Source organism: Stenella coeruleoalba (genome assembly GCF_951394435.1).
Source record: "Stenella coeruleoalba genome assembly, chromosome: 1".
NCBI classification, from domain to species: Eukaryota; Metazoa; Chordata; class Mammalia; order Artiodactyla; family Delphinidae; genus Stenella; species Stenella coeruleoalba.
Genome location: NC_137169.1, coordinates 104774756 through 104789494, shown reverse-complemented (window position 1 = coordinate 104789494; position 14739 = coordinate 104774756). Strand labels below are relative to the sequence as shown.

The 14739-nt window shown below is 40.8% G+C and overlaps 1 long non-coding RNA gene across 1 annotated transcript in view; it reads right to left on the bottom strand.

Annotated features, from left to right (window-relative positions):
* The window catches only part of LOC307194656, a 145857-nt gene that overhangs the window by 61966 nt on the left and 69152 nt on the right, over positions 1 to 14739 (bottom strand). Inside the window, exon 3 of the long non-coding RNA XR_013830602.1 lies at positions 10972 to 11059. This is a non-coding gene — a long non-coding RNA (uncharacterized lncRNA). The remainder of the gene's footprint in view (positions 1 to 10971; positions 11060 to 14739) is intronic.

Genomic DNA, 14739 nt, shown 5'->3' with positions numbered 1-14739 from the left:
TGGTGACCTTACCTAGCAAGTGTCAGTGCCAGAATTGGAAGCAGGCCTGTCTGACTCCAAAGCTGAAACCTTTTAAAATTTACTCTAGCTACTACCTCATATAGAGCAAGATGCTCAGGGCAGAAGATCAATGCATTCTTTCTTTATAGGCAAATTACATGGGAAGCCAGATTCTCACAAGGTTGCATGCTGAGCATGGAATCAGAACAAGGAGGGTTCAGGGTCTTAAGAAGCTAATTTCAGCTCAGGTAGCTGAAGGCCAACTTACCCACTAGGCGGGTCACACACTCAAAACCCAAGAGGCTCAAAAGACTGAAACATAGATGAGTCGAGCAGGTCGGGGAGCAGGTATGATAGGGAATAGTGGAGACTGTGGCAATCTGGAGAGTGAACCCTCTTCTAAAGGGAGCAGCTGCTGCTTTAGAGCTCCAGCCCATTGTGGACAGTTTAGCTAAGCCAGGTCTTCCCAATTTTTCAATAAAAGCTACAATCCTATATTTTCCTATGTGAAACTAATTGACCACTTTTAAAAATACTGTAACTCGATACAGTGTAGACAAAGCAAAATTTGTATGTGGGCCAGACTTGGCCTATCAGGTGCCAGTCTGCGAGCTTTCACTATAGGAAAATGAAAGATTTTCTTTTACCAAGAAAATCATAAAGCTCAGAGCCATTTAGAAAGGCTTCTTTGCCTCTAAAAGATTAAGATCGGCACTCTTTAGATTTTCCTTTTTATCCTCTGGGATCAATCTCTGTTTATAGTCGATCCCCAGATAGGACAGAGTATATTCCATTCCCTTTCCTCTTACTAAATTACACCTACATTTCAGCCATGTCTCCTTGGGAGGATTCTTGGCTCAACTTTTGGTTGGATTGACACGTATATAGTCAGTCCCTTGCATTCTTATTACTGCCATTATTTTTTTGGGAGTTGTCATTATTCTTATATGACACAGCTAATCACTGCGACTGAGTATGAATTTTACTAATTCAACTCTCAGAGGACAACCCAATTTTCAAATTCTTAAAGGGTCCTTTACTGCTGCCAAATTATAGGGACAAAAAAGCTGTTTTCACCTTTTTCAGACATTAAAAAATGTTTTTAAGTCCATAAATATAACTTCATTGGCTTACAGACATTTTTTAGTGAGTGATTTATTCTTCTAAGAAGATTTGGGGGAGTTGCAGCTTATAGGAGATGGAGGAAGAAATAGAGACACTCTTCTAGATACCAAAAAAAGCAAGAGGAATTGATTGGATTTTAATTCAAAATGAAGACTGAAGTTTGCTTCTAGATCTCAGTGATGTTAGCATTGACCCTCCTTCCCTTCAGTTGAAGAGACAACTACTCCTGCCTCATGACACACAGCAGCTTCAAGACCAGTTAAACTATCACTGGAAAGCGGAGGAGGAGAAACACCTCCCAGAAATGGAAGGCAGCTCCGCCCTTTAGGCATAGCATGCCAATCAGAAAGACACTATAATGCATCAAGCACATTTCCGGCAGAAAAGAACATGTGAATTTAATGGCATTCGGGTACAGGGGATTCTATCAGCATCTTTCCTTCATAACAGAACTATTAACAAGACACTAATTCAAGATTTACTAATCAGACTTCCCCGCTATACATTATGTTGCCTTTAGTGTTGAGACATGACATGTGGTGACACATTACAAAATAAATGACATTTAGCCAGAACCTAAATAGCTAGGAATCTAAAATAACCAGATCTCATCTCCCACCCCATAGTCTTGTAAAATGATAATGATGCCAACCCAAAAAAGCCTGACATTTTGAAAGTTTCTAAAGTTTCTCCAAATCATCATAAACACTTATTTCTTCTCTTGTGAAATGTGTGTTCATTGTTTTTATGGTAAGCGGATTCTTCGAAAATTAATAATCTGAAATATGAGACTTCCAAGGCAGCTTTAGCAAGAAAATTTCCCATATTTGCTTCTTGACTATCCCACCAGATTACTGAAGGATTTTGTGGGTTTCCACTTCTTAAACTTGGGTGGTGAAGAGCATAGTTAAACAGACATGGGCTTGAATCCTGTGCACTTAACCCTATGATCTTGGGCAAGTTCATTCACACTCTGAGCTCAGTTTCCTCAAGAATAACAATGCTTACATCACGAGGGTATTTGTGTGGGGACTGAATGAAATAACGTATAATGATAACATACCATAGAGTAATTCTTTAATAAATGGGACTGCTAATGGCTTCAACTCAACCACCTGTTTAGAGGGCAATCCATGGCAATGAGGCATATAAAAATGCATGCTGCTCTGAAGGAACCCTCTCTGCTGGGGACAAACTGCAACCACCCAGGAAACCCTGAGAGATCAGTCTAAGACCACTTATAGAAAAGGGCTAAGTGACCACCATACGACATCAGTTTGGAAATTGAGAGACATTGTAAACGCAAGAGGGAGGAGATATGGGGATGTATGTACATGTATAGCTGATTCACTTCGTTATATAGCAGAAACTGACACACCATTGTAAAGCAATTATACTCCAATAAAGATGTTAAAACAAAGAAACAAACAAAAAAGCACACACATGGCAGGGCATTCTTACTTCCCCATTCTCACCTGGTCCCAATACTGAGGAGCAGAGCTGGGCAGAGGGAAACCAAGACCAAGCTCCCCACCTTCCTGCCCAATGCGCTTTACAACCTGCGAGCTGCAGGCCGAGGCATCACAGCCAGGCTGAGGATGGTGGATGCAATTATCTCCCAGCCCTTTGAAGCTTCAGCCAGGAATATTTGTTGTCACTATCACATGTGATTATGACAGCAACGTCCTCCTGCAGAAGACAGAACTCTTTGTCCACCACCCTCCCTCTGTCACTGCCAGAGAGCAGGAAGTGGGGAGAGGGGCTGGCGCCCCTCTCCTCTTGGTCCAATTTCACACATTGGTTTTTCGGCATTAATAAATTGGTTACATTTGCCCCACATTTGGCAGGCGAGGTTTCTAATAACACTCTGATCCCTTCAGAGAACATGAATCACTGGCATGCGGGGGGCTCTGGTTACCTTCCCCCACTCTCTGCTGCTAAAGGTCCCACACATTAGCAGGGGTCAGGCGCTCACCTGGGCCGGGGCAGAGTCTAGGACAAGGGCCATGGCTTCGAGGCACTGTCACGGAGCTCAAAGATTTTCCCTCAGAGGGAGAACAGATAACTTTGAGCCCAGGCAATGTGCAGCTTTCTTCAGCTGTCAATCCTACCTGGTTTGCATATAGATTGAGAAAACGTGTGAGATTTTACCACAAGAATCAGTCCAGAGAATTCGAGGCGGGGAGTGGGGGGTGGGTAGTGGGTGGAGAGGGGATGGGAGAGAAAAAAATGTGGGATGCAGATGTCTGAGAGTTATGTGCTGCCCCAGCACCACTTCCTTTGTGAAGCCGGGAATCTTGAGGGATGGATAGCCTTGAAAGAGGACAGTGTACGTTTCTCAGAGGCAGCTTTTCTTCTTGAAGAGCAAGTAGGTGTGCAAAAGTTCCATGACCAAGGGGAAGTCGTGAGAAGAGGTCCAGAATTAGGAGGCAGCCACAACTGCAGCCTTGGCAGGACAAACAAAGGGATAAAAGAAGGGGAAAGAAAGAAGCTAAACAGAGCATGGGCAGGCCTGGGACAAACACAGGGAACAAACTAGGGGGAACCGAAGGAGAGAACAATGGAAAAAGAGAAAAAGAGAATCGAGAAGAGATGGAGAGGAAAGCAACTCTATTGAATCTGATAGATATTTTACGCTAACCTCCAGCTGGGGGAAAGAAGTGTTTTTACATAACAATTATACATCAAATCCAGTTCCTGCCCCCCAAAGAGCTTACAGATCAGTTAAAAATATCGGCCACAAAACTCATCCTGGAACAGAATATGTCAGGATGTAAAACAGGCATCAGTGCCATGAGAAAGAAGGGCAGAGGTTATCGTGGGGACGCTTAGTAGACGAGGTGGGTCTTGAGAGTCTTCTAGAAGGCAGGTGAGTTAGGCACAGGTGTGGGGTGGGGATTCCTGGAAGTACAGAGAGAGGAGAGGATGAGAGGGAGGAGGGGAACAGCGGGTAATGAAAAGACAAATAGAAAGGAAAGGAAAATGAAGTCTGCCACCCACAGCTGCCTTAGTTACCACACAAGCCACAACTACCTTAACACTTTTATTCAAAGGAATTAGAATTAGAAACTTCCTATGGGATCCAGTAAACTCACCCCCAGCAGCTCAGCTCCAGGCCTGGAGGGAAGGAAGGGAAGCAGCTCAGTGCACCCTAAGCAAAAACAGGCAACTATTCTCTCCTGAAGGCACCAGGCTGGCCTCAGACAGAGGTTCCCAGTCAACCCACCTAAGGTCACGGACACATCCCAGTCTCACCTGGTAGATTCCCAAGCGCCCTCTCTCTGTGCCATATCCTTCACTCTGTGATTTTCACATTCCCAGGAAGGAAGATCTTTTCCTTTTCTGTTTTTCCCAACTTTTTATTTTGAAAATTTTAAAATCTTCACGAAGGTTGAAAGAATACCATACTGAACACAAGGGACACTTGAATTGTTTCACCAGTTATTAAAATTTGATTCCATATTCAGTGGTGTGCTGATAAACCTGGTCTCTGGGGGCAGGGGAGGAAGCCCGAGTTGTAGCATGTGCCAGTTTCTGTGGTGTAAAAAACTCTCACCATGACTGATTTCAAGCTAATTTTAAACCATTAGTTTAGCAAATGGCTTGCAAAACTCCTGAATATTTATCTGCTCTCAGGAGCTGGTAAGAGCCGGTTCCAGTATACCATATTTTTCCTGAACTATTTTAAATAACTTGCAGATATCATGGCACTGAACCAAATAATTTCAGCATGTGTCTCCTAAGAATAAGGACATTCTCAAACATAATCACAACATCATTATCACACTTAAGGGAAAAATTAGCAACATATTGCATAGTATTATCTAATATGCATTTCCTACTAAAATTTTCCAAATTGTTTCCCAAATGTCTTTCATAGCATTTTTTAAAAAATCAAGAATCCAATGAAGCCTCCATATTGCGTATGGTGTTTGTTTGTTTCTTTTAATCTAATCCGACTGCTTTTTCAGCTACAGTTTTTTTATGACCTTAACTTTTTTGAAGAGTCCAAACCAACGGTCTATAGAATGTGCCACAGTCTGGGTTTATAAGGTTGTTTCTTATGGTTAGATTTAAGTTAAATATTTTTTAGTAAAAATAATCCAAAGGTGGGCTTCATATCAAAAGGTTCGAATAACGTCAGATTGTTCCACTATTGGCGATGCTCAGTTTGATCACTTAAAGTAATAACCACCAAATCTCTCCAAACCAAACCTTCTCCCCTTTGTAATTAATAATCTGTGAGGAAATATACTGATTCTGTGTGAACATCTTGTTACTCAAGAACTTTTTACTCAGTGGTTAGCATCTGCTGATGATACTTGCCTGAACCTATTATCACAGTAGGGGTTGAAATATAATGATTCTCTAATTCTATCACTCTTTCTGCATTTATTAGGTAGAATCCTTTTTTTTTTAAGTTCTTTGTTTTTCAGTATGACTGTGGACCCATGGGTTTTTTCAAAAAAATTCAATGGATTTTAATCCATTACTGTCATTTTCTTTTTGATGTTCAAATTATTCCAAAGTTGGCCAGTGGGAACCACTTCAAGCAAGATCCTGTGTCCTTTTGACATGACCTCATTAATCTTTAAGTATTTCCTTTCTTTCTGGCACACCAAGATTCCCCAGGCTCACTTGTATTTGCCCTGCACCAGAATCAGAAGCAGTTAGTTCTTCAAAGAGCCCTGATTTCTTTAGTGGGAAATGATATTTAGAAATCAAGATCTGGGTGCAAGGTGTGCTCATTGCTGCAGTGGTGTTACTGCTTTTAGATCCTTTTGGTTGACATGGTCAGGGGGAAATACATACAGATATATATATATGTATCTGTGTGTAATTTATAAACAAAATATAATTTGTATATACATAATTTACAAATATATATATATATATATATACACACACATACATATATACATATACACACATATTGAGTTCCCTAACCCCCAGTATCTCAGAATGTGATCTTATTTGGAGATAGGGTCTTTACAGAGGTAATGAAGCTAAAATGAAGTCATTAAGGTGGGCTCTAATGCACTATGACTGGTGCCCTTATGAAAAGGTGAAACTTGGATACAAAGGCACATACAGAGGGAACATGATGTGAACACATAGGGAGAAGACGGTCATCTACAGGCCCAGGAGAGAGACCTGGAACAGATCCTTCTCTCATAGCCCCCAGAAGGCACTAAGCCTGGGACACCTTGACTTTGGACACGGCTGCCAGATTTTCTGTTGTTCAAGTCACCCAGTTTGTGGTACACTGTTATGGCAGCCCAAGCAAACCAATACACTACCACAAAAACTACCACAAATTTAGCAGCTTAAAACAACACATATTTGTTCTCTCACACTTCTGTCAAAGGCTGGTTATGAATCTCATCAGCGTAAAATCAAGGTATCAGCAGGGCTTTCTGGAATCTCTATGGAAGAATCTGTTTTCTTGCTCATTCAGGTTGTGAGCAGTATTCAGTTCCTTGTGGCTGGAGCATTAAGGTCCCTATTTCCTTACTGACTGTCAACTGAGGGCTGTTCCCAGCTTCTGGAGGCCGACTGCATGCCTTTGCCCATGACCCCTTTTCTCCAACTTCAAGACCAGCAGTGGCAGGTTGAGTCTTTCTCATAACTTGACTCTCTCCTGCCTCTCCCCCCCTTACCTGCTCTTCTGCCTTTCTCTTTTACGTTTAAGGGCCCCTGCAATTTCACTGAGCCCACTCAAGATAATCTGGAATAATCTCCCTAAATTAAGAATTAATCTTAATTCTATCTGCAAAGTTTCTTTTACCATGTAAACACAGGTTCCAGATGTGGACAACTTGGGAAGGGGGGCGTTATTTTGCCTACTACATGATGACACCAATACATTTAGTTATTTGCTTTGTCCAACAATATGCATAGAATAGTTTTAGGATTCCAATAGCATTATAATTATTAACAAACAACCAACTAAGTAAAATTAAAATTTCTTTGGAGTCCTTTTTATCCCTACACTGAGAAACGGCACATAGAGCACTATGTTCAGAATTTTACTTGAATCCTTTTCTCTGTGTGGTTAGATTGTCAATTTTTTTTTTTTTTTTTTTTTTTTGCGGTACGTGGGCCTCTCACTGTTGTGGCCTCTCCCGTTGCGGAGCACAGGCTCCGGACGCGCAGGCTTAGCGGCCATGGCTCACGGGCCCAGCCGCTCCGTGGCATGTGGGATCTTCCCGGACCGGGGCACGAACCCGCGTCCCCTGCATCGGCAGGTGGACTCTCAACCACTGCGCCACCAGGGAAGCCCTAAATTGTCAATTTGATAAACAATTTGATGCATTTGTTTCTGTTTGTATTAAAATGTAAAGTTTATTTTATTTTTTATCTTTTCACACAATTTTTTTTTGTCAATAAGTAAAACATTTATACCACTTAGAAGCCAAAACTATTCGGAAAGATATACCTAGAGAAGGCTCATTTGCATCCCTAATCCAACTCCTAAATTCCAAGGACTGGTGTGCTGGGAGCCGGCTTCTCTGATTGCTGTCACTGATGCTATGTAAGTCAAATCTTTGACATATTGATAGCAAATATCCAAGTACAAATCCATCATCATTTTCATCAATTACAACCACTTATTGCAGATCAGTTACTGAGAACAAAAAAGAACAGAGCAGTCCCTGTCCCAAGGTATGAGAGTCTCCTTGAATAAACCTGGAATGCTGCAGAACAGGTGAGGGAGGCTCAGTACCTGATGAAAGGTTTAACTACATGCGGGTTAGGGCCTCAGGATGATCCCCCATTGATTAGGGTCCTGGAGAAAGGCTTCATGGAGGACGTAAGACTTGATTCAGAGCACTTTAAGAAAGGAGAATGGCATGAGCAAAGGCAAAGAGGTATGTTCCAGACTGGGGAACAATTAGCCAACCAGCTTGGAGGAGTGGAACAAACACTTGAGCTGCAACTTGGTAAAAGGCATCCAGGTTTAAATGCTGCCATGTGACCATAGGCAAGTCATCACTCAACCTTTACATTTCTCAGTTTCCTCAACTAAAAATGGAAATAAGGCTAAGTAGTAAGCCATTCTCAGAATAATTTGATAGTAACAGAGTTTCTTTATGGATATACTGGGGGTGGGGAGCATGGAGCTGGAGAATCAGGTCTGAAGCAGATAACGAAGGACCTTCATTACCAGGCTAAGAAGTTTTAATTCTATATTATAGGAGCCAGTGGGAGGATATTCTTTTCATAAGTAATAAATGAATTTATTGTTTTTAAACAATATAAACTGTGGTTAATAATATGATAGATATTTATTTCTGCAAATTACTGGGTTGGCTAAAAAATTCATTCAGGTTTTTCTGTAAGATCTTACGGAAAAACCCGAATGAGCTTTTTGTCCAACCCAATACTTTTCTAAAAAATTAAGCCATATGTACTAATGATCCTTCCATGCTAATACATTTTCTCCTTAACCAATGCATAAGTATTTCACAGGATAAATTAATAAAACCTATTTAGCAATTTCCCTACTGAATACATAGGGGTTTTTTTGTTTGCTTTTTAAAGATTTTTTTGATGTGGACCATTTTTAAAGTCATTACTGAATTTGTTACAATATTGCTCTGTTTTATGTTTTGGTTTTTTGGCTGCGAGGCATATGGGATCTTAGCTCCCTGACCAGAGATCAAACCTGCACCCCCTGCCTTTGAAGGTGAAGTCTTAACCACTGGACCACCAGGGAAGTCCCCATAGGTTGTTTTTAATTTTACAACATTACAAATAAGGTAGTAATGTATATCATTGTACAGTAACCCTTGTGCCTTTGTTCACACAAAGGTACCTCCTTAGGAAGGGTATTTCTTGTAGTGGCTCTAAAGTCTCAACATGCATCAGAATCACCTCTCCAGGCGATTTGTTGAACCACAGATCCTGGATGCCACTCCCATAGTTTCTGATTTAGTAGCTTAGGGGTTGCACCTGAAAATTGCTCAGGTGATGCTACTGTTGTTGGCCTAGCTCAGACTTTGAGAACTGTCTTTCTATACGATTGATTCCTAAAATTAGAGCTGTTGGGTAAAAGCATATGCAAATTTTTCACTTTAATGAATCCTGCACATTATCTTCCACAAAAATTGTGTCAGTTTACTTCCCCACCTACAGTGCATGAGCATGCCCTTTCTCACACCCCTGGAAACACAGGCTATTGTAACTCTTTTACTTTTTTTGCTAATTGAACGGTAAAAAAAAATGGAATCTTGGGAGATAAGATTGATGTTGTTTAAGGGTACAAACTTACAATGAGTAGCAAATAAGCCACAGTGATCAAATGCAAGTATAATGAATATAGACAACAATATTGTACTATAATTATGTAATGATAAATATAGCTACAAAGGTAATCATACTACAATATATAAATGTATCAAAGTAACATGTTTTAAATTTACACAATGCTATGTCAAATATATTCAATTTAAAAAAATGGAATAGAATCTCATTATTGTTCTCTTTTACACTATCCTGAATACCTTTTCATTATTTTTTACTGTAACTTCTAGTTTTTTATCTTATAAGAATAATGTTTATTGCCAAAAACTTAAAAGCTCTGAATAAGCAAAAAGAAAATAAAGTCATCCATGATTCCACCACACATAGATCACCCATAGTAACACTGGGTGTATGTTGTAACTTTTTTTTTCATTTAATAACATACTGTGATCATTTTTTCCATATCATGTCCAACACCAGCTTAAATGGATGCATCATACCAATGGAATGTTTCTGAATGGGAACTGACACTTACAAAATGACTCTGGGAAGACTGATCTAGGAGCAAGATTTAGAATGGGAAAAGCCTGGAGGCAAGGAGAAGTTAGGAAATTATTGAAATAATACAGGAGACTGGTGACAGTGCAATTAGACGACAAGGAATGAATACAGGAAACATTAGGAAGAAAGAGTCAACAATCTTGTGAGCATCCACGGTGGAGTGTGAGGAACAATTCAAAGCTAAGTCCAGCAGGAGTACCCTGGCTTCAGAATCATAAACGTGAGAGATGCCTTGAAAGGCACAGAGATCATCTTTCCTATCTTTGATCCATTAATTTATCTCAGTGTAAAGGTTTAGGGGATGGAAGTTAACTTTATAGAGGACGAAATTCATTTAGGAGTGCAGCAGTCTTGAAATCCCAGAGCCCAGTCTTCACGCCTCATTTCAATGTAGAGAATAATTATTTGAGAGACTATGGTGAGGTGGAAAGACCACATTCTTGAGTATTAAAAAGAGGGCATAGGGCTTCCCTGGTGGCGCAGTGGTTGAGAGTCCGCCTGCCAATGCAGGGGACGCGGGTTCGTGCCCCGGTCCGGGAAGATCCCACGTGCCGCGGAGCGGCTGGGCCCGTGAGCCATGGCCGCTGAGCCTGCGCGTCCGGAGCCTATGCTCCGCAACGGGAGAGGCCACAACAGTGAGAGGCCCGCGTACCGCAAAAAAAAAAAAAGAGGGTATTGTGCAGCCTCTTAACCTCCTTGAATTTTTTTGTCTATAAAATGAGAATGATAATATTTACTTCATTGAGTTGTTGTCAGAATTAAAAGAGAGGATATATGTGAAATGCTGGTCCACAGCCAGCAAATGTTTAAGAAGTGGTGGTTTCTTTCATCACTGTAAGAATAGCAATAATGTTAAGTAACAACATCCCTATAAATCACCCCACAACTTGGCTCCTAAATGAAGGAGTGTTCGTGGACAACCTAGGCAAGTCTGTTTGACAATGAAATGAAACTCATCAATGAAATGAAGTTAACTCTGTAACAGTCCCTTTTGTAAGTAGCCCTCTGCAGTGGTATGCAGAGTGGGCTGCGGCTTACCTCTTGAGCTGAAGCTCTGGGGATGTGCTGCGGGGTGGCTGGAGATATTCCGTGTGTGCTGGATTCCTCCAGAGGTTGCCTGAGAACACTGCAGAGATGTGCACAACAGAAGCAATGAAGAGTTTAAATCAATACTGACAGACTTGGTCCTTTTTCTTCTCTCCTTCCCCTTCTACCAGCTCACAAGGAACTCAGGCTCAATATTTAGCTCTAGCCTCCGGGTACGGGTGCTGATTGTAGTAAGTCTGCGGGCAAATCAATCTCTCTCAGCTCTGATCTCCCTTCCTTAAAGTGGGGATGTTACTTCCTAGAGTAAGTCTGAGAAGCAAATGGGGTATTGCATTTGAAAGTGCTTAGCAGGGTATCTAAGAGGAGTGGACACTTACTGTTGAGTTTCTTCTGGGAACCTCTCTAAGGCTACCTCTCTATAGGCCAGCAGTAAGTAAACCATGCCAGAAAATGTAGCTGTTTCAGCTGCCTGGCAACCACTTAGTGTATGATTAACAGAGGCACCAGAAAAGCCATCACCCTCCCCACTCCCCAACCGCCCCCCCCCAGCAAACTCTCTGACACAGCAAGAAACACGAAATATCTACCCTCCTAACTTAACTCTTGTCCCTCGAGGTTGAGGAAAAGAAAACTTAAGCTCAATCACCAACACCCCATTTGCCTTAGGTGACATGAAACGCATTTCTGCATGGCAGTCAACAAATGTTTCACCAGAGAACGTGGTGCTCTGCCAGAGAAAGTGAACCAACATTGATGCATCCACTATCTACTCCCATAGGTCAAGCCCTCTCATATGAGCTGTATAATCTTATTTACACAAGCCCATGGGCATTATTATCCTAATTTATCAGATGAGGAAACAAAGACTCAGAAAGATTGAGATGCACAGCATAATAGGTGGTAGCTACCTCCCCCTTTTCCATATTTCTTTTAATTTAGTTTCCCAACATATGTTCCTATCATCTTGGTTACTTTACAGACCAACAGTCTTCCAGCCCACGTGAAAGAAGAAACAATAAAGACCATATTTCCATCTTTGGATCTGTCCAGTTTCATCCAATCCTAAACTAGTCATAAGTTAAATTCAACACATGCAGTGTTAAATTCTACTAACCACTATAGTATTAAACTCTGTAGCTTTACTATGTACTATCAAGCCTACATTGATGAGACAGTGAACAGGAGAGAATTATATTTTTTAAGTTAAAACCTGACTTGTTTACTCACTTGCTAAAGACAAATTTTCATACAGGATGAACCAGTTCCTGAATTTTTTTTTTAAAAGACCATTATGTTTTTAAGATGAAATGAATGGAAATGTGCTGTTTCCTGCTGCCCTGTCTCCCTGCTCCTTTTCTCTTTCTCACCGTGTGTGCGTCTGTCACGGGTTTCTTCTGTCCAGAGATGCTCACAGCTGTTTCCCTTCCTGTCTCTTAAGCTCTCTAGGGCAGCTTTCATTCTTCTACCTCAGCACGCCTGGGGCCACGTGGAAACTCCCCCACGGTATGATTGCTTCCACACTTTTCTAGGCTTTAAAGAGTATCAGCTGAGAACAGCTTATTGATCCCAAGTGGGGAATCCTCCCTGGCAGAGCAATTTGCAGTTGATGAAGGAATGTTGAGGCAGCCTTCTCTTCTTCTGGCCCCCACCTCCACACCCCACCTGCAGGCTGACACCCTCCAGCCCAGAGCTCAGCCTAGCTAGTGCCTCCTTTTCTAAGTATTTCTGTGGAATCTGACTTTTCTTTCTCAAACACTGATCAATTTTTTTCTTATTGAAGTATAGTTGATTTAAAAGATTGTTAATTTTAGACATACAGCAAAGTGACTCATTTATTTTTTTCATATTATATTCCATTATAGGTTATCACAAGATATTGAATATAATTCCGTGTGCTACATATAGTAAATCCTTGTTGCTTATCTATTTTATGTATAGTAGTTTGTATCTATTAATCCCATACTCCCAATTTGTCCCTCCCTCTCTCCCTCCCTCCCTCTCCCCTTTGGTAACCATAAGTTTATTTTCTATGTCTGTGAGTCTGCTTCTGTCTTGTATAGAAATTCATTTGTACTATTTTTAGATTCTACATATAAGTGATATCATATAGTATTGCAATATTTATCTTTCTCTCTGACACGTCACTAAGTATAATATTCTCTAGGTCCATCCATGTTGCTGCAAATGGCAATATTTCATTCTTTTTTACAAATGAGTAATATTCCATACACACACACACACACACACACACACACACACACACACACACACATCTTCTTAAGCCAATTGTCTGTCGATGGGTATTTAGGTTGTTTCCATGTCTTGGCTATGGTAAATAGCAGACACTGATCATTTGAACCACTTGATCATTCCAGTTTTAAATTAGACCTCTATCTAGTTTAGAAGTTTTATTTTGAAACCCGAATATGGAGAAGAATCAGTTGCTTCCCAAGTGCTTAAGTCCCAGGAGACATGGATTATACATGCTCAGGTAGCATCATACCTTCTGCTACCCACCAACAGAAAAGCGGTGGCGGGGCTAAGGCAGAGCAGCAGATGCTGTTGAACATGTTATTCTCGGTTAACAGGGACCTGCTGTGGTCTTAGTGCTCAGCACCGGGTGAAGGAATGAGGAAGGTAGCAAGCAGTGTTGGAGTGCTCACTTTGCTCCAGGCACTCTGCTAGTCATGGTCAAACATGGGGATTTATTAATACTGTCCATAACCTCTCTAGAAGATTCAGCCTCACGCTCCTAGAAAATGAAGACTTTCCAAGGACCTTTCTCCTATCATCACTATTTTATCAATGAAAAAACTGAGCTCAGAGAAGTTAAATGGTTTGCACAAGCCCACGCAGCAAACAAGTGGCAGCAACACAGGCAACCCAGTCCTCTGCCTCCAGGTTCAATGCTCTTTCCGTTTCTCCACCACTGGCAAGGGTTCCATTGGCTCAAAATTCACACTGGAAATAAAGTCAGTGTGTTGGATTTTCCATTTTGGTACTGCGATGTCTGCCATTATTTTATTTGGTCAACATTCCAAAGGTGACGCTCCTTTTCAGCCCAGGTACTGACTATGAATGCAGCTGCCTGGTTTGCAGCCTCAATATTCAAACCCTCTGGATCCCCTTAGCCCACTTTCATAATGACAGGCTTTCCCTTCACAAAATAGAACTTTCATTAAGCAGCAAAACTACAGATTTACTTATATTAGCATAAGTTCACATTTTAAAAGGCTAATAAAATTTGGAGCAAGATTTTAAAAAAATGAGTTAAAAACAAAGATGAGTTAACCTCAAACTTAAGCCTTTCCCTCTTTCCATACTCCGCTTCAAAAAGGAATGGTTAACTGTTCTTTTCAGCTACAGTATTAAGGTCATAAATTATTCTTCTTCCTGACACTCAAAGTCTGCTGCAGGATTTTTCCTCTAAGGAAATATGTCACTGCTAGTCAACAAGAAAGACTGTTCTTTGCTTTTCAGTGTGTGCCCTTTCTACTTTATATAAAAGGCTTTTTGTTATTATTAAAAGTGGAACCAAAAATCCTAACCTATAACAGAATTAAATTTTACAATACATTGAAATAAATCATCATACAGATTTTAGAGACATTATATAATTCATTCACAAGTATACAGACCATCTAAAATAGCCTCCCTCCCATGAATGTTTTATCAATACCTCTGTTCCAGTATCTTTTCATCTCTTTGGTGAGTAATTTCTAAAGCATTGTTTATTCACTCTTCCAGAACAATGGCCCC